Raw genomic sequence first — 23,433 nt, 5'->3', positions numbered from 1 at the left:
TGCCATGTTCCATCTGACTGCCGGTGAAATCCAGCTGTCTTTTACTGGACTTCTTGTTCTTCCTCTCCGACTTCCTGTAAACTGTCTCAAGCAGTCAATTTGTTCACACAGAACAAACATAAACCAGAGTCAGCAGACTTCATGTGGAAAAAAAAAATCCAACAAAAAGCTCAGAGCTCTTTCTTTCCAGCAGCTTTCCAGCCAATGACTGGAGGTTGTCTCATCCACTTTGTCCCATTTCACCCCAGAGAGACGGAGAGATTAGGACCACTTTTAGACCAAATCTGCTCCATCTGTCAGTGCTATTAGAGAAACTGACCAGCTTCACTGCCTCAGACCATCTCATACACACACACACGCACACACACACACACACGCACACACGCACACACGCACACACACACACACACACACACACACACACACACACACACACACACACACACACACACACAGTACCCACCAGGACTATCCCTTCCACTGCCATCACCACCAATCTGGCTCCACGGGCCCTCAGGGAGGTTGTGGTGCAGTTTCGGTTAGCTGGTAGTTGAGAGCAGTACAGTGGTAATTCAGACAACACTCACCAGAGTGTCTCCGCCATATGTGGTGTGCTTGGCGTGGCCGACGATTGGCCCGAGTGCACCGTCTGCGGTCCCATCAGGCCCTGCACGGTGTTTGTTCCCGTCACGCCATCTGCACCACCTGTGGAGAGAGAGTGGGAGTATTACTGTTGAGGGGAAACAATTTGGAGAAGAGTCGGCGACTGTTGGCCAGTGGAAAGAAACAAGGAGGACTTTGGGAACACGAGAGTTTAACTTTGGGCCTGGCAAGGAGGAACAATGACATGGACAGACATGGAATGAAGGTTAGTCAACGTTAAAGGTGCATTCCAGCAATTTAGTGTTGTACCTTCATAGGGACTCATGAGATGCCGATAAAAAACAAAAACCTGGTATGATCCACGCTCCAAAAACATTAGATCTTACCCTTCTCATGATGCAACGTCTTTCATTATCATTCAGGGAGGGATCCATGTCTTTCAAACTTCATGAACCCAGTTAAGATGCAAGTTGTGGCCAGAATTTTAGTTTAAAACAAACTAACATTATCAACAGAATGTGAAGAGGTTACAGTGCTGATATCATGTCAGACGTCTCTGTATTGTGTTGCAAAGATACTACTACATGCTAAGCAGCTAGCCCCAGCCCGCCCTGTCTTGTAATACCACTTGTACCTTAAAACTTTATTACATTAGTCATATGCATACAGGTAAGTACATGAAATTTGACCTCTGCATTTACCCCATCCTAAGGATTTAGTAGCAGCTGGCTGCTGTGAAACGGAGGAGGACCCGCTACACCCACTGAGCTGCAGCTGCCCCATGAGAAGTACAGGACGGGCCATCGTCAGTAATCTTTTAAGGCATTAGCATGTTCGTTCTGCCTGAATCGTGTCTCGAACTCACAACCTTAGACACCAAGAGCAATTCACTATCTTGGTGAGCTTACTGCCTTGAGAGGTAATAGTGAGTCACTGTAAGGTCCAGTCTGCCTTCAGTCCAACATGAGAGGACGAAGAAGCCCCCAGGGCTTATCAGTCACGTTGAAGGTACAGGGACATTTGGATAGCTTGTTTATTGGATTTAATCCAAAGTGGCAGAAATTAGAAAACAACTTGCATCCTCGCCTCCTCCTCACTGCCGAGAAGAGGTTACTACACCCGGAGTAGAGCCTGTGGTGATTTTTTAATTCAGCCAGAGCAAACCTAATACTGGGGGTCTGATCCCGGGGGTCTGATCCCGGAGGACCGCCCGACTCCCCGCTGGATAGGCAAACTTTCTGTTGCTGCCATTACACAGGTTAAACCCAGCGGTCCACCAGCTGTGACCCAAGTTGCTGGGTTTCTTTGCTGGCCGAATCCTAATTTCCACAGCCGCCAACTGACTCGCCACCCGGCGAAGCAGTCCCGTTGACAGGTAGGACGAAACGAAAACAAGTCGTTCCCTCGTCTCTGCCACCCTGGACCCAACACGAAGGGGAGGTGGGAGGTGTGGCCGACGCTCCAGTTTGTTTTGGTCTGAGATGCTGGAGCTCTAGTAGGGATGTGAGACTTCAGTACCAAGTCGATTCTGAAAACAGATTGGTTTTTCTACAGTACTGCAGGTACTGGGGATCAGGGCTCGAGACTAATGGCGTCCCATAGTCCCGGGAGAGCTAGTAACATTAGCTGCTAGCAGCCGGCGGGCATCACAGTCCTGCTTGGCTTAAGTTAGTTCATATTCATTTCATTGGATCAGTTGTGTATGAAGTGGAAACATAGTGAAGTTATGAAACTATGATGAGTGTAATCATTTCAAGAGTCAAGGATGTTTGACGTAAAGGTCAGTTGACTTATCATGAAAAGTACCACTAAACCTCTGAAAACAGTTCTCTGGGCTTCAATGGTATCTTGGCTTAGGTGAAGACACAACAAATCATTCAAAATCAATTTATTCAAATTATACCAAGCAGGGAGAGTTGTAATGAAATGTATGTGTGAACAGTTTAGCGTTGAGAATGTAATAGACATACTGAGCTCTGATTTGGCAGTAATTGTCTCATGTTGCCACCTCTCTGGGTCATGACAAAGTAGTTCATTTCCCAAGCTGTGTTTCTTTTATATTTTTTCTAATTCCAGTTCAAGGTAATCTCTATAAACAGATTCTGCATTCATATGAAGAATCTGTGCTGCGGGACAAGATGTTGGTATCGGAAGCGTTTTCCGTTTGTCGTCTTTAACCAATCACGTTTGAGCAGGCTTTGGTTGCATGCAAGTAAACAGTCCGTGTAGAGAGCAACATTCATTGGCTGGGCTGAGAGGTGATCTCTGAACCCATCAGTTATTGTCTGACGATGATTTAGCTTTGTATTAGCTTTATAAACTGGCTACTTGTGAAACAATCCGGTCGTAAACGTCGTCTCTCAACTCCAACTCCATTCTCGTGTCTCAAGCTACTAATCAATCTGTAAACGGTGACCGGCACACAGAAGAGGAAGTATTGCCGCCTACATCGGAACCCCAGAAATATCAGCCATTGCTCTCAGAGGCTGGACCGATTGCTGCTGGTTTCCAAGATTGAGTCCAAGGTAGCTTGTCCTGGTAGTTGTATTGTAGAGAATTGGGAAACCGCGGCAATCAGCTGTCTTCCATTTAGCTCTTTTACATAATGGAGTGGAGTAGAAAACAAGTGTGTGCTTCTGTTTCCCAAGGGAATCAAAATGAGCATGATTGGTTTCCTCAGAGGACATCTGCATTAAGTTGAACCTTTCTCAACTATCCTACATTGCACCACAGGGCAACTGCTGACTATAGAGTGGGGTGGGCAGCACCAGGATATTTTTGGCGTTCAATTCAATCAAATGCCATCCAGTCACATGAAGAAGTCTGAACTATCTCAGCCTCAGCTGCTCCCATGTTAACCATTCCTTTTTAAATCTGTGTCTTGTCCCCCAGCTTTGTGGAATTGCAATACTAAATTCCTGGAGTGCCCTTTAAGAAGGAGAGGTGTTGTGGACAAGGATTCGATTAATTTCATAGAACCTCCAAAGAGGAACTTTGACACTACAAAGTGGACAGCAGTGAATACATTTCATATCCCGGACGAGCCCCCAATTTGTTACAGCCCGGCTCTTAGGCTGCAACAAAAAAGGGAGTGGAGACAAGGTCGATGCAAAAAAATATGAAGTTTATTTACAAAAATCAACAAATAAATGCAAAGATCAGTATCAGTAATCAGTGGTGAAGGCGTGCATGGAGGCATGTGTGTGAATGCATGGAACAAAACAAAAAGAACAGCCGTGCTGCGGTGTCCACGCGGATGGAGTGGGGTGAGAGGATGGAGAGAGAGCGATCTGAATGGCAAAGAGGGTTTTATAATCAGTGCTACACCGGGCCCAGGTGAAGCTCATCATCTGATGATGACCCCGCCTCGACCAGGGCCTGGAAGACATAAAAAAGAGACCAGCAAGTCAACACACACCTAGTGGCGGGGAGGGGTCGAACTTATGGTACATGTATAATAAAGAGGTTTCATTTGTCATGAAAACATGCTTATGACTAAAAGCTAAATTGTCTGGAGTTTAATTACTATAACCCTAGCATGTATAGTTCTCGCTATTTTGGGAATTCATTTTGACCTAAAACCCAATGCATCAATCAGTTTTAGTGCTCTCCAGATTCATAAAGTTTCTACATTGAGCCCAGTTCAGTTACTTGTGTTAGCGTACCGACCAACTGATGAGAGCAGATCTGGGCAAGAAAATGCCCCTGAAAATATTTAGCTGTCAGCTAAGGGAAATTATTTGGCACATGTCTGAGCATAAGGGGCAGAGGGCCTGGCATGGACCAGAGCCATACCGTTTAACTGTTAGCAGCGGGGGGTGTATAACTGGCACCAAACTGGACAGCAGACCGCGCCCAGGACTGGGCACGAGGATAGAGGGAGGAAAGCAAGCCAGAGGCTGTGCGATTCCATGAAGTACTGCAGGGTGCCTGTTTAGGTGCCTGTCAGTTCTGCTGGAGCTGCCAAGTAACGCTGTTACAGCCCAATGGCTGCATCTGTCCCTTCGTAGGCATGACTCAAAGGGAAGAAGCAAAGACGTTTAAGAAATCGATCAGTTATTCATACTGAAAATACCCTCGTCATGTAAAGAGTGAGAGGAAAAGGATCATGTTTATGTAGACATGTATGACATGTCTTGGTGTCTGAATGCAGTGAGGTTCTCCGTGTGTATTTGCATGCTCTGTAGTGCAATCATATGCTGCCTCGGCTGCATTCATTCTGTAGTGACGTTAGGAATGATTTTGGCAAAGCTGTGGATGTTGATGGCCTGCTGGGCCCAACGACAGATGTTCCTCTCCTACTCTGGGTCCTGGGACAATGCAAGAACGAGAGCAATACAAAAAACAATAACAATAATTCTATGGATATAGCGATAGAAAAACTCACCACTACTGTTGCGAATAGTGGCAAATAAACTTAAACTCAACAAGCATAAAACAAGTGCACTTATGTGATTATTTCTCCCCTTTTTCCAGGTATTGTTGATGTTAAACTGTGTTAAATTGGCTGTAATAATTTGCTAACATGTTAAGAGGGTCAACAGAGTGTTTGTGAAGCATTTTGAGTAAGTTAGAGTTTTGTGGAGTGTAGTAAAGTGTGTGTGTGTGTGTGTGTGTGTGTGTGTGTGTGTGTGTGTGTGTGTGTGAGTCCCAGCTCGGTAACAGAGAACGGTGATTACGTACTGTAACCCCAAATGCTGGATATAGTTTAGGAGCAGCTCTAAGGCTAGCGCTAGGGGATTCATCCCTGCTAGCACTGGCGCAACACTTAAGACTTTTAGTTCACGCTCACATACTACTCGGGGCCCAGCCTCGTTCTCACCCCGTGCTCATAGAATCTGTCATTCACCATAAGAGGATGGCACTTTCAATTAGTTAGCCGGTGGGTCGGTCTCAGTCTCAATGTATAATTTAAGCCTAGTAGTCCTGCCGACGAGAATAATATTAATTTTAAGCCACTGCCTCTCAATAACCCCTCGTTGTTTATGTCCCACAACACTGCTGTGTGTCTCTCTCTCTCTCTCTCTCTCTCTCTCTCTCTCTCTCTCTCTCTTTCTCTTTCCTTTTACTCAGGCTTCTCTGTGCTGGACCATCAGCCGTTCTGTGACGTCTCTCTGCCTCTTCTAGCTGGTGGTGCATTATTCCATATGACGGACCTGGACCTCTGTCCTCCAGGAGATTTAGCGTCTCTATCAATTTAATTCAGTCAAAGGGGGCCTATTAGCACGGGTAACACAGGTTTACGTTACCAAGCAACTGTGAATTAAAAACAAAAATCTGATCCTCTCTCTAGGTTCCATGGTAGAGAGGAGGTTGTGTTGCTCTGACTCTATCTATGTGGCGTGGAGATGAGGTTGTGTTGCTGTGGCTCTATCTATATGGCATGGAGAGGAGGTCATGTTGATCTGGCTCTTTCTATCTGGCTTGGAGAGGAGGTTGTGTTGCTCTGGCTCTATCTATGTGGCGTGGAGAGGAGGTCATGTTGATCTGGCTCTACCTATCTGGCTTGGAGAGGAGGTTGTGTTGCTCTGGCTTTATCTATGTGGCGTGGAGATGAGGTTGTGTTGCTGTGGCTCTATTTATATGGCGTGGAGAGGAGGTCATGTTGCTCTGGCTCTATCTATTTGGTGTGGATAGGAGGTTGTGTTGCTCTGGCTCTATCTATTTGGTGTGGGGAGGAGGTAGTGTTGCTCTGGTTCTATCTATTTGGCGTGGAGAGGAGGTTGTGTTGCTCTGGCTCTATCTGTCTGGATTGGAAATTAGGTTGTGTTGCTCTTGCTCTATCTGTTTGGCATGGAGAGGAGGTTGTGTTGCTCTGGCTCTATCTATGTGGCGTGGAGATGAGGTCGTGTTGCTCTGGCTCTATCTATCTGGCTTGGAGAGGAGGTTGTGTTGCTCTGGCTCTATCTATGTGGCGTGGAGATGAGGTCGTGTTGCTCTGGCTCTATATCTGGCTTGGAGAGGAGGTTGTGTTGCTCTGGCTCTATCTATCTGGCTTGGAGAGGAGGTCGTGTTGCTCTGGCTCTATCTATGCTGCCTGGAGATGAGGTTGTGTTGCTCTGGCTCTATCTATTTGGCTTGGAGAGGAGGTCGTGTTGTTCTGGCTCTATCTATTTGGCGATGCCGGGATGCTGCTTGACATCCTCCTGGATCCACCGTCTCACATTTGTTCATATTACCTGTATTATTTTTTGTCATGGATTGTCTATGTTGTATTTTCATTTTGTTGTTACTCTGTACACACGACATCTATTGCACGTCTGTCCGTCCTGGAAGGGGGATCCCTCCTCTGTTGCACTTCCTGAGGTTTCTTCCATTGTTTGTTGTTTCCCTAACCCTAAAAAAAGTCGGGAAGGAGGTTAAATAATGCTCCAAAGTTGGGCTAAATTTTGGCGAGGAAAAACTGTCATGTCCATTTTCAAAGGGGTCCCTTGACCTCTGACCTCCAGATATGTGAATGAAAATGGGTTCTATGGGTACCCACGAGTCTCCTACTACTGGTTGTTTGCAATCTACGAAGTAAAGACCATTCTGTTACACTCCAGTGTCTCTGGATTACAGTGTTAGATAGTGCAATCATCACTGTGCTAAGTGGAACAACGGCACATTTGCAGTGCATTTTGGCATTCTGGAGCCGGAGACTCAACATTTCAACATCATTGTTTTTCCCCTTTGAGGAATTTGTTCTTCATCTTGCAAAGCATCCATTTCCCTCTGCTCCCCTTGTATTCCTTCACTGTGGTCGTCCCTTCTTTTCTCTCAAAGTATATCACAGATGGGGCTGAAAAGCCACATTTTATGAAATACACATAATGCACTGAATCTGGTACATTAGGTAGCCAAAATATTCCCTTTCATCTTCAACCCCCAACCATCCAACAACTCCCCACCCATACACACACAAACATTTATAGCCAGGTATCTATACTCAGCTTGTGTAAAAAAAGAGTGATTTTAATACATTATATTCAACTTAGTGCTCATTTGCAAACCAATGATAAATCATTATCATAATTGACGCTTCCTTGCTAAATCCGGTCTAAATCAGCTACTGCAGGATTGCATTAGGGAGAAATAATGGTTGGGTCACCTGCTGCTTTTATTTCTGCATCATGTCTTTTAAACAGCAACAACCTGGTCAGCATAATAATAACACAGAAACACTGACCCTTTTTTAATGTTGCTGTTTTTTACATATTCAAAATAAAGTTTTGTGTGTAAAGCTGCAAATTAAAATGTAAAACTGTGCCGTTATCCCGGCTCATCAGCAGAGAGGAGCAACCTGTCTACACTGAAATGAAAAAGAAAAATGCTGAAATGCCACAGATTCATCATATTCGATCAAATTCATTGATGATGATGCTGTTTGGAAATCTTCCCCCCTTGCACAAAATGATTGATGATTATTCAAGTGTAAAATCCAAACTTACCAACTGGCAGGACTCATGTACATTGGTCTGAGTTTAGTCTGCACACTGAACATCTCATATGGACGACAGAACACAAAAACTGCATCAACAGAAAGGACAAGACTGTCCTCCCAAGAAACATGACAGCATCAGTTCAAATGTCTAATATGACCTATGACCTGTTGACGTTTTCTCCTGACATGGACGTCTGTCAATTGTGACGTTTTGTCTGTTTGAAGCAAAGGTGGAAGTAGTGTGATAAATCCCTTACCGTAGTGTTGGCAGGTCAGGATGCGGTGATATGAATCTTTTTTTTTAAACTGTGAGTTGTAACAGGGCGACACGGTGGTGCAGTGGATACCACTGTTGCCTCACAACAAGAGGGTTGCAGGTTCAAACTCGGCTTGGGCTCCTCCTGTGTGCAGTTTGCATGTTCTCCCCGTGTTGGCGTGGGTTTCTCCGGGTCCTCCGGCTTCCTCATGGAGGCAACGAGGATTCTGCTGAGAGAACTAATCCAACTCAATAAATAAACATGAACATTACATCTTAGTTCAACAATAGCATAAACTTCTACACACAAGGAGGAGGTTGGGGTAGTAGATGGTGCTGTGGCAGCAAATGGTGTTGTTATGAGCTTATCAGCAGAGTAATGCTATTGTAATGTTATGATAGTTGGTAGTTTTGAGTCTCTTTGTGGTTGTTTTGAGTCTCTATGTGGTCGTTTTGAGTCTCTTTGTGGTTGTTTTGAGTCTCTATGTGGTCGTTTTGAGCCTCTTTGTGGTTGTTTTGAGTCTCTTTGTGGTTGTTTTGCATCTCTTTGGGGTTGTTTTGAGTCTCTGTTGTTATTTTGAGTCTCTTTGTGGTCGTTTTGAGTCTCTTTTGTGGTTGTTTTGAGTATCTTTGTGGTCGTTTTGAGTTACTTTTTGGTTGTTTTGCATCTCTTTGTGGTTGTTTTGAGTCTCTTTGTGGTCGTGTTGAGTCTCTTTGTTGTTATTTTGAGTCTCTGTCGTTGTTTTGCATCTCTTTGTGGTCGTTTTGAGTCTCTTTGTGGTTGTTTTGAGTCACTTTGTTGTTATTTTGAGTCTCTTTGTGGTTGTTTTGAGTGTCTTTGTGGTCGTTTTGAGTCTCTTTGTTGTTATTTTGAGTCTCTGTGGTTGTTTTGAGTCTCTTTGTGGTTGTTTTGCATCCCTTTGGGGTCGTTTTAATTCTCTGTGTTCTTTTTGAGTCTTTCTGTGGTCATTTTGAGTCTCTTTTTGGTCATTTTGAGTGTCTTTGTGGTCATTTTGGGTCTCTTTGTGGTCATTTTAAGTGTCTTTGTGTTTGTTTTGAGTGTCCCTGTGGTCGTTTTGTGTCTCTTTGTTTGTTTTGCATCTGTTTGTGGTGGTTTTGAGTCTATTTATGTACGTTTTGCGTCTCTTTTGTGGTTGTTTTCAGTGTATTTGTGGTGGTTTTGAGTCTTTTTCGGTTTGTTCGTCTCTGTGAACGTTTGGCATCTGTTTGTGGTCGTTTGAGTCTTTGTTTGTTCGTCTTTCCGATTGTTTTGTGTCATCATTTTGCGTCTCTCAGATCGTTTGGCATCTGTTTGTGGTTGTTTTGCGTCTGTTTGTGGTCATTTTGAGTCTGTTTCTGGTCTTTTTTTTTCTGGTTTCGCCCATGTTGGCTTGAAGGTTGTAGAGATTGTATTGAGTTAATGAGGATTGTGTTCTTAGATTTTTAGGGTCTACCTCGTCATCAGTTTGGTGCTGACTGAGGATAAGCATTAAAGTATCGCTTAATACAAACTACAAATACACATTTTGTCACGTACCTCAATATTGTTTTGATTTATTACTCCAGGTTTTCATAAATCTGGCTCTGAGTTATTTGCTTCCACCTCAATATAATGGAGGTGAATGGAATTCAGTTTGTGGTGAGGTCAAAACTCTCACAGACCAGTATTTCTAAACTATCTGCGAGGCTACACACCACTTCTGCAACCAACCGTTTAAGCTGGCTGCAGTTAATAACAATAGTTTACTTTATGTTCTTTTTTCTGCACCTGATTCCCTCTGATTTACGGCCCCTATTAGCAACTGAATAAAGTGGCTTCTTATCTCTTTTATTATTGGACTTTATGAGCCTGTGTGCGAGTTCTATTTCCCACTGCTAGCGAGTGGATACCTGTGCATAGAAATGCCATGGTTGGGCTTATTTATATAATAATTATTCTTGAAGGTTACCTGCTCTCATCATCGTCTGTTAAGTCCTGTTCAAATTAGAAGAGGCTCGATAATGAATCACGCTGTCGTGCATCAAACTCCAGCTTGCTGTCTTGATTTGGCTTCCACACTTCATACTTGAACCCCGGAGGGTTCTTGTCACATTAATCGTTCCTCCTGTTCAAATAGACCCGGCAGCATTAGTGAGGGGGTTAAATGAGGGGGTGTAATACACATGCATTTGAAAGTTAAAGGGACTGTTTGTAAGAATCAGAAATGTCTTAACAGCGACACCTGTTGCTCGCGCTCACGCTTGTAGTCGCTCTACATAGACATTATACTTCTACTACTTATTTAGTATTTAGTACTTATTTTAACCCAGACCAAAATATTTTCCTAAACCTAACCAAGGTGTTTCCTGTGAACACGGAACAAAGACGGTGTATGCATGTAATGAGCAGAAACTGACATGCGCAAAATCAACGCTAGATACGTAGAACATCATAGTCTGAAGCGTAGCGTCACTGACCAAGCTCTCCTATTTGGCGAGTTGGGAGTGAGTGTAGGGTCTGCAGTAGTATACTTCCAGTTGCATCACAACTACCATGCTGGAGGTATACTGCTAAAGGTGAGTATAGTGCCTAGTCGCAGCCCCAAACATCTACATTTTCTGTTGCTATTATGAAGGAACAGGGAACGCAAAATTTCTAGGTTAATATGTGTTACTTATGTATGATGTCTTGCCATCAGCCGCTAGAAATAGGGATGCACCGATACTATTTTTTTCATACCGAGTACAAGTACAAGTACTTACATTTGGGTACTCGCCGATACCGAGTACCGAGTACAAGTACAAGTACTTACATTTGGGTACTCGCCGATACCGAGTACCGATACAAGTACTTCTCTGTGCCAAAAGACCCTCGTTAACAGCCAGCTGGAGGGTGTGAGCGACACACAGCAGGCTGGGGAGTCCCGCATATGAGGCGGTGCGCCGCGACCGGCTCTAGGTCGGCTTGGAAAGGCTCAGGGCGAAGGTGGCTCGCGGCTGCAGCTTGACAGCGCTCCCCGCCCGGACCTCGCCGCACCGTGGACAAAGGGCTGCTGCGCCCTCTCTCCCCGCCGGGGACGGCCCCCTGCTCCCAGTGCAACTGTCGACCGGGGCGAACTGTTTTCAGTGCAGATCGGGGGCCCGCGTAAAAGGCACCAGGGGTCTGCGGCGATGTCTGCAACCCACCCAACCCGTCTTGAAACACGGAACAAGGAGTCTGCCGCACGCGCTAGTCAGACGGTGCAAGCAAAACCCTGTGGCGTAATGAAAGTGAGGGCCGGTGCGCGCCGGCTGAGGTGGGATACCGGCCCAGCGGGGTCGGGCGCACCACCGGCCGTTTGGTAAAAAATCATCAAAATCACTGATGTCTAAAGTTACAGGAAACATTACATGATATACATTACTTCTATATCTATAAGTAGGACAACGTGTTGTACTGCTGTTTGTGTTACGGCACAAAAAAAAATTACATTTAAAAAAAGTCAACAGCAACATCTCTTTCCAGGAACAGCCATACTATTCTGGATAATCCACCTGAACTAGTTTTTACTGGAGAAATAGTCAGTAATAGAAAACAGTCGACAGTGTGGTCTGAGGAAACCACCCCACCCCTCCTCACAAATCCCAAGTTAACCCCCCCAAACAGGCACGTAGGAGTGAAACTAAACTCCAGATCACAGAGATTCAGTTAGAAGCTACAGGAGTACTGAGGGATCAACCGTTCAAACTCAGCTTTCTCTCTGTTTTCCAGCACAGCCGTACTTATGTTGAGCCATCAGTTTAATGTTTGAGGGGGGGATTGTCCGAGGTAACACCGTCATCAGTTAAACTTCAGGGATATCGATCTGTCCATTTAGGAAGCACAAGTGATTGTGAATCACTTTCAGCTGCTTTGGTGCAAATGAAAGTGACAACAGGTGAACGGAGAGGCAACAGCAAGACAACCTCCAGACTGGGAATGGTTGTGCATGTGGTGGCCACAGACAGTTGCTCGCCAGGTCCCACTAGAGGACGTCAGGCCCTCATGCCACCCTCATGGAGTCTGTTTATGACAGTTTGGTCAGAAACATGCACACCAGCAGCCTGCTGGAGGTCATTTTGTAGGGCTCTGGCACACTCTAAGAAAAGTCCGTCAAAATAGCCAATGTAACGTGTTGATATGAAGGAATCTTCGGTAATGATTTTTCACAGGAGTTTTACCCCTATTTTTAAATACGCATTGCATTGTGGGAACCTCTGTTAGTGTAAAGTTTAGTTCAAATTTTGGATTTGGAGATGTGAAGAAACCTTTCTCACTTCTGTGGTAAAAAATCAACAATTAATGTCTAACCAGAGTGATTCATGTTCAGGACTTAACGTCAGCTCACTATTGTTTTAATTGGAAAGCTGTTTTGTTGTTTAGTTCAGCTGTTGTTACCAGATACACCAGGAATATTTCGCTGACTCATTTTGAGACTAACACAAGTTTGGTATTTTAATTTACGTTTTACCAATGTTTATATTTTAGACTCCAGTGTAAGTCAGGTAGAGTTAGCCCAGTTTCAGCCTCAGGTGGTCCATAAAGACAGATAGGTAACGAACAAATGTTAGCATTAGCGTCTGTTTTCCCTCCAGAATGTAAAGGTCGGTGCTGCTATTTGGCTCGGTACGGAGGATATACTGTAAATTTACAGGGATTTTCCATTTTAGGATTTACAGAAGTGTCCGTGAATGGTACGGAGGACATCCTGTAAAGTGCATCTCCTGTTCCTCCTCGCACAAAGGAGCAGATACCGGTCCTGCTACTGGGTCGATGCCCTTCTACGGCCCCGTCCGGCCCTCCTGGTGTAACGGCCAGTCTCCTGGTATCTTCTCTGTGCTCTTGAGACTGTGCTGGGAGACACAGCAAACCTTCTTGCGACCGCACGTATGGATGTGCCATCCTGGAGGAGCTGGACTACCTGTGCAACCTGATTGGGCTGCAGGAACCGCCTCATGCTACAAGTAGTGACAAGGACACTAGCAGAACACAAAACTAGAGAAGAATCAGTCAGGAAGGATGAGGAGAGAGCAGCTGTCTGTGGCCACCACATGCAGAACCATTCCCTGTTTGGAGGTTGTCTTGCTGTTTCCTCTCCATTCACCTGTTGTCATTTTCATTTGTACCACAGCAGCAGAAAGTGATTCACAATCACTTGTGCTTCCCAAATGGACAGATCGATATCCCTGAAGTTTAACTGATGACGGTGTTATACTGGGATGATTAAGTGTTCCCTTCATGTTTTTGAGCATTGTATGAACCATAAGCTTTGAGGACGTTTTGGGGTTTTCGGGGACCTGTTGGGTGCAACATCACAGTAATGTCTGCTGGATGTAGTCTGCATGTACGGATAGTAAATGACTGACACTGAAGTCAAAAGTAATCCTAGTGGTGGTAGTGGTGTTTTTCTCAAAATCTACATTTCCAAATGGACAAAGTTTGCTTTATACTTAAAATATGACATTATATGAAATGGTTGTGTGTAATTGGTTTGTAATGACGTGTAATGAAGTACTTCAAGCGACGTGTTAAACATTTAAACTTGCACTGCAACATAAGGCCGCTGAAATCCTCATCTTCGAGCATGGCTGCAATAACAGAATATTTTGTATTCATAATCTTTATTATTCGTTTGCCTTGTTGTTGTGTTGTTGAGGAATAATGCAGGTGTGTTGGTCATAGAAATACATAATTGAGTGCTGCAACGCAACATAAATATGAAATGGTAAATGGACACAGAAGCTACAAATGCATGATATCCATTATTTTAGAGGTGGATGACAGGCTGAATCTTAATAAAAGCCAAATACTGTCCTTTTATCTGTGTAACTCCAGTAATCAATGAGTGTGTGCATGTGTGTGTGTGTGTGTGTGTGTGTTTGTGTGTTTATGTGTGTTGCCCCTCTGTCTCGCTGAAGAAATCGCCCCTTTTCATGGTTAAAGGTTAGCATTTGATTTTGAAAACCATTAGTGACATATTGATTTGTAAAAGGAAGAAGAAGGGAATAAAGGAAATGACTGAAGGGCCCTAAGAGGATACATTTCCTCTGTTTTTTTCCAGGTCAAATACCAAGAAAGAAAAAGCAGCGATGTATTTGAGTGAGGTTTGGAGAAATTCATGTGATGCTGGTGTTGTAGGGAGTGGATACAGTCTATTTGAATAATGCACAACTACGTAATTTACAATGGAGGACATAGTCTACATCCAGTTTCAGAGCTGTTTCTACACTGATTAAAAAATATGCTGTTGAATTCTTTAAAAGTACACTATGCATCATTTTCCTAAAAAGCAATGTATAGACTCCCGAAGTAATCCCTCCTAATCATCACTTCTGATCCACTAGTGTGTGTGTGGCGGTGTCTGTATAGAGACCTGACCTCTCCCTGTATTCTCTTCTTATGTTGCCGTGTTTGGGACGTTTCTGGGCATCAGCCTTTGGGATGTACTGGATGTGTAGCCCCCCCCCCACGCATGTGCAAGCACACATCCAAGAGGAAGCTACGAAAACGGAGGACACAGCACCGAAAAAAAACACAAATACAGTGAGGCGAAACGCCAAGCAGACAAACTCTGTTCACCTTAAATGAATGGAATTAACTAGAGGGGAGTGAGAAAATGTGTAACTTGAACGAACCGACTGTTTTTATATCTCAACATAGTAACTTTGTGTTCTCATTATCTACAGTAAAAATAAAATACAGTGTTTTGTGCTAGTATTATTTTGTAATACTCTTAATCCAAATATAAAATAGCCTAGTGTCACATCTCCAGAGGCCTGTTTCACAAAACCTAAATTTTTAATTAATGAATTAACCTTAATTTAACCAGATTTAGACCCATTGAGATTAAAGGTGCCATACCGTAAAAGTGTAGGGAAGCCATATAATCCTATTTCAATCAAAACAACTACAATTATCGATAGAGTCCGTTTCCATAGATTTCACTATGCCTTTAAATTCATTTAGGGTGACTAGGTCCTGGAGTTTAAGTTCATTTAGAGTGACTAGATCCTGGAGTTTAAGTTAATTTAAAGTGACTAGATCCTGGAGTTTAAGTTCGTTTTTCAGGCTATTCCATGCAGATGGTGCAGAACACATAAAGGCCTTCTTTCCAACTCAGTCCGAACTCTGGGAACTGTCATAAGCAACGTGTCCTGAGACCGTAACCCATGGTTACCATGTTTTCTGGTTAGAAAGACGGATAAATAACAGGGGAGTCTACCCAGAATGGCCTTATAGATAAAAACATACCAATGGCTAAGCCCACGTATTGACAGAGCAGGTGCAATATCCAGTGATGAGTGAGGGCTCTACAGTTTGTAACAAACCTTACAGCACCATGATGTACAGTATCCAACATATGGAGACAATGGACTGATGCATTCATGTAAAGCAGATGACCGTAGTCAAGAACAGGCAAGAACGTCGCTTCAACCAGTTTTCGTTTGACATCAAGAGAAAAACAAGACTTGTTTCTAAAATAAAAACCTAACTTCAATTTCAACTTTTTCACCAGACTCTGTATATGAGGCTTAAAAGAGAGGTGGTCATCAATTAAAAATCCCAAGTATTTGTGTGTGGAGACTGCTTCAATTTGTTGACCTTGAGTAGTAACAATACTCTGATTCAAGCTTCAGTTGGTAAAGCTGAGCTTGGACTGTGTTAAAAGCATTTTGCAGATACTCAAAAACTATACTGCGGTTAGCTGCACAATGATAAATAACAGTGTCATCCACATAAAAATGGAAAGATGAATTTTGAACATTATCACCCAGGCAGTTTATGTAAACAGTAAATAAAAGTGGGCCCAGAACTGAACCCTGAGGGACCCCCTTACAGATTGTTAGGACTTCAGATGTAAGACCCTCAAACTGTGTAGCCTGGGTCCTATCAGTGAGGTAGTTGACAAACCAACCTACAGCATGAGGAGAGAAACCAGTATTAAGAAGTCGTTGTATCAGACTTGTTAACTCGTAACATAGGGGATTAAGATGGGGTTTTCCAGTTATCCTGGCTCGGTTTAGTCTTGACTCGGTTTCATGAAAGCAGTGGCACATCAGTTACCATGGAGATGTACTGTGTGCAGCTAGCCTGCTCCAGACCAGGCTAACTAACATACAGGCTTGATTAATCCAGATGTCTTCTCTGTTCATTCAGCAGTTACTCCAATCAGAAACCAGTGTGTGTTTTTTACAGTTAGTCCATGATCTTATGTATGTATTTTGCCTTATTTTTATTAGCCTGCATTAAATTACCATATTTTAATGCAGGCTAATAGAAATACATACTTAACTGAATACATACCATCGTTCATCTAAGTACTGTTATTTTAACATTGTGATCATCATTCATTTTTATTTTTATAATCATCCATGTGATGGTTTGATGAATATATTATTGATTAGAAATTGCTGATAATGTTCACTGGACCAGTAACTATATAGTGTACTGTACATTATATAGTGTATATATACATGTCTATATATTGTACTGTATATTATATTATATAGTATATTCATGAAACAACAGGGAGAGGACACCACGATGCTTGTTGACCTTTTATTGTTCTTGGATCACTGTTCTGCTGGGAGAGAAAGAAATATCAATGATTAATACATTGTGTTACTGTGTATACTTGCAGTGCACATTGAAATACATTATGGACTAAATAAGTATTTCCACTACACTGACATGTAAGCTACATCCACCGTTCCTTCTTTCTTTCTATATAAATAATGGTAGTAATGGGGCAGACCATGCACAATTCCTGCTGTGCTAATTAATGTCTTTTAAAGAATTCACAAACTGTCAGATGCCTGTAGGCATACAGCACACACTTAAAAAAGCAAATATAGTTTGCAGAGGTGCAAATATCAATGAAAAAAAAATGGAGGTTTAAAATCACAAAAAAAAAAACCTGCAGGACCTGGAGCAAGATATGGAGATAAAAAGAAAGACATGGGGGAATTAGTAAAGAGAAGTAAATGATCATATTCCACTGTACACTGTAAGCATGTATGCAACATGTATTGTCAATTGTGATGATGTATTAATCATCGTTATATAATATAATAAAATATAATTATAATTTAAAAAAAAATATATATATATATAGTGTTGTATTCTAGCATTGTGGATTAGTGGTTGTATTTAATCTTCATGGTAAATATATTAACTTCCGCCGCTCACTTTTAAGAAGAAGTGACAGTAACTCCTTGAATGGTATCATTGTGACGGTTTCAGTTAAAGGGACTGTTTGTAACTTCTGATGGTACGTGTCCACAGCCTCCGTGCTTTCCACGCTCCCCATTCATTGTCTATGTAAGCAGCCGCGCAATGCATTCTGGTAGCGTGGCCTCGCGATTCGAGAGACTAGGCGTCACGACGCCCGCTCCTCATTTGCATTAAGTTGAGGGCTCGTCTACTTTTTGCAAATTACGGGCGTCCGACACGACTCGCCGCTTCTCAAAACTCCCGAGGATCTTTTAAAATAAAGGTTGTTGATCCAAATTAAAGACAGATTAATCAGCTGCATGGATTATTTCTCGCCTCAAATGTCTTCAGAAACACATTTCAATGAACTATTTACGTGAAATAAGAGAAGAAAGTTTCCAAACGAGCCTCCAGACTGGTTCCGGTTTGAAAGCTGGGAGCAGCAGCCAACGGCGGGAAAGCGTTCGTCCAATCAGGAGTGCCGAGTGCCTTGTTTCTAGGGACAGCACACCAAGCGTCCAATGCTGGGAAGCGTTGCGTCCCCTCGCGCTAAAAAACGCCCCTGTGGACACGTACCATCACACGTATAAATCATTGTGGGTCGGTGTTCCATGCGCGCTCGCGTGTGTCTACGCTGTTCAGACTCAGACTCCAACACAAACTACAGTGAAGCACCAAAACCTCTTGGTTGTATCTAGTGAAGCCCGTCTGTTAAACAGTGTTGGCCGCGGTCGGAGGACGCGGGGGAGACCGTAGCTTTGGTCTCCAGGACCGGAGTCTCTGCTGTACTCTGCTCCTCTGTCTGCTTGCCTTCACTCACACACCGTGCTTGTTCTCGCTCTTTCGCTCCACTCTCACGTGCATGCGTGCACACTCCACACTGCAGAAGAGTTAGTTTAGCTCTGAGAGTATCTAGTGAATGTACAGTGGACGTTTGTGCAGAAATAACTGCTGCAGCTCCTCCAGACCACCACTGTTTTGAGCGACGCTCGTTCATGTCTATGTAGAGCGAGCACGAGCGCGAGCAACAGGACGCTGACTTTCGTTGACTTAACGGCCACAGGTGTCACTGTTAACAAGACATTTCTGATTCTTACATTGAGTCCCTTTAACAGCAGTGAATGTAACGTTATCTGCTATTTTTCGGTTACTTATGCATTGAGCCGTTCCGCTATCGTCTCCCACATTTTTTTCTCACTGTTTTTTTACAGCAGCTGACGGCCGTGTCACCTTTTCTACATATTATATGTTGAACTTCCTCGTACTCTTCCATTAGTAGATGTTTCTCACTGGGTTTAGAGTATGCGGAACGCGTTTACTCCATTTCAGCATCAGTAAATATGGGATCGACCTCGAGTGTGAATGTGTAATGATACCGAGGTCCACTGTTGATTAGGAAGGTAAGTGCACACACACACACACACACACACACACACACACACTGTAATGTATTATAGCAAGACGGTATTGAATACCAATCTGGGCTGGTGTCACACACAGAGCATTAACACTGTCATCAATGCCATCCTCAGTGCCTGTGTGTATGTATACGTGTGTCAATATTTGTGTATTGAGATGGATGGTGTGTGTGTGTGTGTGTGTGTGTGTGTGTGTGTGTGTGTGTGTGTGTGCACATACATGTCTGTATATGTCATGTTGTGAATGTAAGTCTGTGTCTGTAGGGAGGGAGGTGGAGGTAAAAATGAATGTGAAGTGATTTGATAGTGTGTGACTGCAAGTGTGTGTGAGCAGGTGTAGTGACAAAAATGAGAAAGACAAGGAGGAATATAGTGTGTGTGTGCGTGCGTGCATGCGTGTGTGTGTGAGAATGTATCCCAGGATTAGCCCCAGGCAGGGTTGTGGTGGGGTGAGGTCCGTTGAGGCCAAGCTGCCGACGGTAGTATACCAGCAAGGAAGACGGGCTTACTGTCGGTTTAACACCAGCTATCACACACACACACACAATACCGAGGACAGCCGCAGTGTGTGTGCGTGTCATTGTGTGTGCCTGTGCATGTACAGGGACCGTGTGCGTGTGTGTGTGTGTGTGTGTGTGTGTGTGTGGAGATAGGGGAGGGGTGAGTGTCGGGTTGATGGAGGCTACTTGTCACCTCCAACCCATTTGGGAAGGCTGGAGAACAGCCAGAGGGGTTTTTAATTTGTGAATTGGGGGAGAGGAGGGGGAGCAGAGGGGATGTAAAGAAGAGGAAGGGATGGAGTGTTGGACGGTGGATTCAAGTAACAGGGTGATGAGCAGGGGATGTGCAGAAACACCCCAAATCTACAACACGTTTGTTACTCTACCAGCAGAGCTCAATGCTCCTACAAGGAAATCTGTTTACTCCGAAAAGAAAAGAAAAGCATGTAAACAGGGCAGGCATCAAGTTACCTAACCTAAACTATATACTATAGACAGATACAGTTATGTAGCCTACATTAACATGATTGCATAGGCTGTGGGTGTGCTAATGTAGCTTGTTAAATAAAAAATAAAATAAAAACATTATTACTGTCTATATTAACTATATATTTTATATATTTTTTAAACAATATATTGAGTTTTTTTCCCTTTTTTCCCCACAAAGGATAGAACACAATCAATACAGATAGCAATACGCATTAATCCCCCCCCCCGACATAAGATAATTACATGAATAAACGTATCATATATGATAACAAAATAACAGTAGTCACAATTACAATTTAATAAAAAAAAAAAAAAAGAAAAGAAAAAAAAGGAGAAAGTAAAAAAATAATAGAAATAACTATATAACTATAATAATAACTATATTACTGTAAATCCTCAAATAGTGACCAGGGGTTACAGGACTGCCATGTTTATGACAACCTTGAACAGCGCACATGAGACTCAGCATCTCATAATGTGATAGCTGGATCTACATGAAATTTGCCTACCACATTCATGTTCTCCTGAGGATGTACACTGCTGGTTTTAATTAACCATAGGTTTATCTCAAGCACCGCCCTCAGGACACTTTTAATATCTTTAAATCCATTACTGCTAACAATGGCGAGATAAATCAACAACCCTAACCTTATACAAGACTGCATGTTACAGCAGAGCTCCTGAAGAAGGAATGAAATATGTTCCTCGACTCAAATCCTGATGGATAGTATGAGTGAGCAATCTGGGGGGAAAAAAAGCGAGAGAAACTGCGTGTTAATAGGCCATTAAAAGGAAATTTCCCTCCAATTTCCATATAACAAGAACTAATGTTTTCTCAGAGTAAGGGAGAGAAAGAGAGGAGGAGTGAGCATGTGGCACACTGAGTGATGGAATGATATTGCTCTCTCTTTTAGTTCATGCCGGGGTTACCTGCCCCGAAGGCAGCAGCCTTTGATTAGCTTTTTGTCTTACAGCGGAGAAAGCTCCAGCAAAGAGGGGAACATAACTCAAGAAATTTACAGGCACCCGGTGAGAGAAAATAGCTTTGTCTGTGTGCCTCCTCTCTCCCCAAAAAAAGGAAAAACCCAACACTTCATTCCCGGAAATGACAATCAAGATGGCAAGATGGATTTTGTGGATTTCTTTGTTTGCCCTGTTGCTGGATGCTGGCCTGAGGGCAATGTTGCTGATGTCTGTGTATGACTGTTTGTATGTCCAACAGTCTAAATTATTTCTGTTAAAATTGCTACTTGTATTTTGGCATCAACATATTTTTATCAGACTGATGTTTATATATTGGTATATTTATTATAGAAATAAACAAAACTGCTGCTAGGACGACTGGTACTTTATATTTAATACAAGTCCTACTGCTTTGTGGCACAAAACAAGATCCACTTACTAACAACTTTTTGTATTAAATACAAAAAAACAGGTCCCCCGGGAGATACTGTGGGGGGAGGGCTGCAGGAGTATGGGGTTGAGTGGGTCACTTCTCAAGGCCATCCAATCTTTGTACGCCCGAAGCGAGAACTGTGTTCGGGTTCTCGGCAGTAAGTCGGACTCGTTTCCGGTGGGGGTTGGCCTCCACCAGGGCCGTGCCTTGTCACCAATCCTGTTCGTGATATTCATGGACAGGATATCGAGGCGTAGTCGTAGGGGGGAGGGTTTGCAGTTCGGTGGGCTGAGGATCTCATCGCTGCTTTTTGCAGATGATGTTGTCCTGTTAGCATCATCGGCCTGCGAACTCCAGCACTCACTGGATCGGTTCGCAGCCGAGTGTGAAGCGGCCGGGATGAGGATCAGTACCTCTAAATCTGAGGCCATGGTTCTCAGCAGGAAATTGGTGGATTGCCTACTCCGGGTAGGGAATGAGTCCTTACCCCAAGTGAAGGAGTTCAAGTACCTCGGGGTCTTGTTCGTGAATGAGGGGACTATGGAACGTGAGATTGGCCAGAGAATCGGAGCAGCGGGGGGGCGGTATTGCATTCGCTTTACCGCACCGTTGTGACGAAAAGAGAGCTGAGCCGGAAGGCAAAGCTCTCGATCTACCGGTCAGTCTTCGTTCCTACTCTCACCTATGGTCATGAGGGCTGGGTCATGACCAAAAGAACTAGATCGCGGGTACAAGCGGCCGAAATGGGTTTTCTCAGGAGGGTGTCTGGCGCCTCCCTTAGAGATAGGGTGAGAAGCTCAGTCATCCGTGAGGGACTCGGAGTAGAGCCGCTACTCCTTCGTGTTGAAAGGAGCCAGCTGAGGTGGTTCGGGCATCTGGCAAGGATGCCCCCTGGGCGCCTCCCTAAGGAGGTGCTCCAGGCACGACCAGCTGGGAGGAGGCCACGGGGAAGACCCAGGACTAGATGGAGAGATTATATCTCCACACTGGCCTGGGAACGCCTCGGGATCCCCCAGTCAGAGCTGGTTAATGTGGCCCGGGAAAGGGAAGTTTGGGGTCCCCTGCTGGAGCTGTTGCCCCTGAGACCCGACCCCGGATAAGCTGTTGAAGATGAAGTGAAGATGAAGTGAAGCCATTGTGTCTAGGACTAAACACCATCACTAACTATTAATCTTTCCAGTTGTATCTTAATTGTTGACGGTATCAGTGATAGTGATACCTTGATGGTTAAAACCATCATGTTGCATCTTTAACGTTTGATTGAAAAGCACAATATCCAAGTGCCTGTAATGTGACTCTCCACATTTCAGCATCAGTTCTTTGTTGTTGTCGAGGAAAGGTGAAGTGAAGGAAGCCTCTCTTTTCTTCCAAACTCAGATTTAGTTAGAAACGTGTTGATGAAGACCTCGCTCCATTTCAGCATGATGATTCATATCAAAGAGCGAAGCAATAACTCACTCACTACAAAGCGTCTGACAATAACAAAAGCAGACTAGCTCGATGAACACTCCATTTAATTCAGAATCAAAGCTGATGGTGCGAGGGGAAATCGCCAGCCAAACAGCGAGCTGGCGGATTATCCTCTGAGGATTATTAAATTTGCCGGGTGATTCAATTAAATGGGTTTTTATGGTGGAATAAGGGGTGGTGTCAGTACACACCCGCATGAGCGGGCCCTACTCTGGAGTGGAGTGTTGGCTATGAAATGTTGAACCTCACTTGGCTGATGGTTTCGCTGTGCTCTCGTACTCTGGCACTCACAGCTGATTTAACTGCAGAGTGCACGGGGGCAGAGCGCGGTGCACGAGTGACTGCACTCCTGCCGGCGAGGCGGGCTGCAACCCTGTGCGGAATTAGCAGTGCACAGTCATGGAGAGGCTCTCAGTCAGGAAGAGAAGTCGAATCAGAGCGAGACGGGTTCAATCACACAAACATGCACATATTCATTCACACGGGTGCAGTAATGCCGGTGGATGCACAAATAGACACTCTTATTGCAGTTATAATGCATTAGCACACACAGGCCAACAAACCGCATTCAATCAAATCAACCACACTCAACTACAATCACACTGTCGACAGTGTGGAGTGAGATTATTGTAATGCTGTTAATCATTTGGAAACTGAAGTGCATGAG

At 43.9% G+C, this 23,433-nt stretch overlaps 1 long non-coding RNA gene across 1 annotated transcript; it reads right to left on the bottom strand.

Annotated features, from left to right (window-relative positions):
* Window positions 1-1,090: 1,090 nt before the first annotated feature.
* Window positions 1,091-16,341, bottom strand: LOC119480360. Its single transcript, XR_005204894.1, has 3 exons — window positions 16,259-16,341; window positions 10,310-10,314; window positions 1,091-1,102 (listed from the first exon to the last, which is right to left on the bottom strand). It is a non-coding gene; the product is annotated as an uncharacterized LOC119480360 (long non-coding RNA).
* Between the last annotated feature and the right edge of the window lie 7,092 nt (window positions 16,342-23,433).

This window comes from Sebastes umbrosus, chromosome 21 (genome assembly GCF_015220745.1).
Source record: "Sebastes umbrosus isolate fSebUmb1 chromosome 21, fSebUmb1.pri, whole genome shotgun sequence".
NCBI classification, from domain to species: Eukaryota; Metazoa; Chordata; class Actinopteri; order Perciformes; family Sebastidae; genus Sebastes; species Sebastes umbrosus.
Note: the sequence above shows the minus strand (reverse complement) of the source record. Positions and strands in the feature narration are given on the sequence as shown.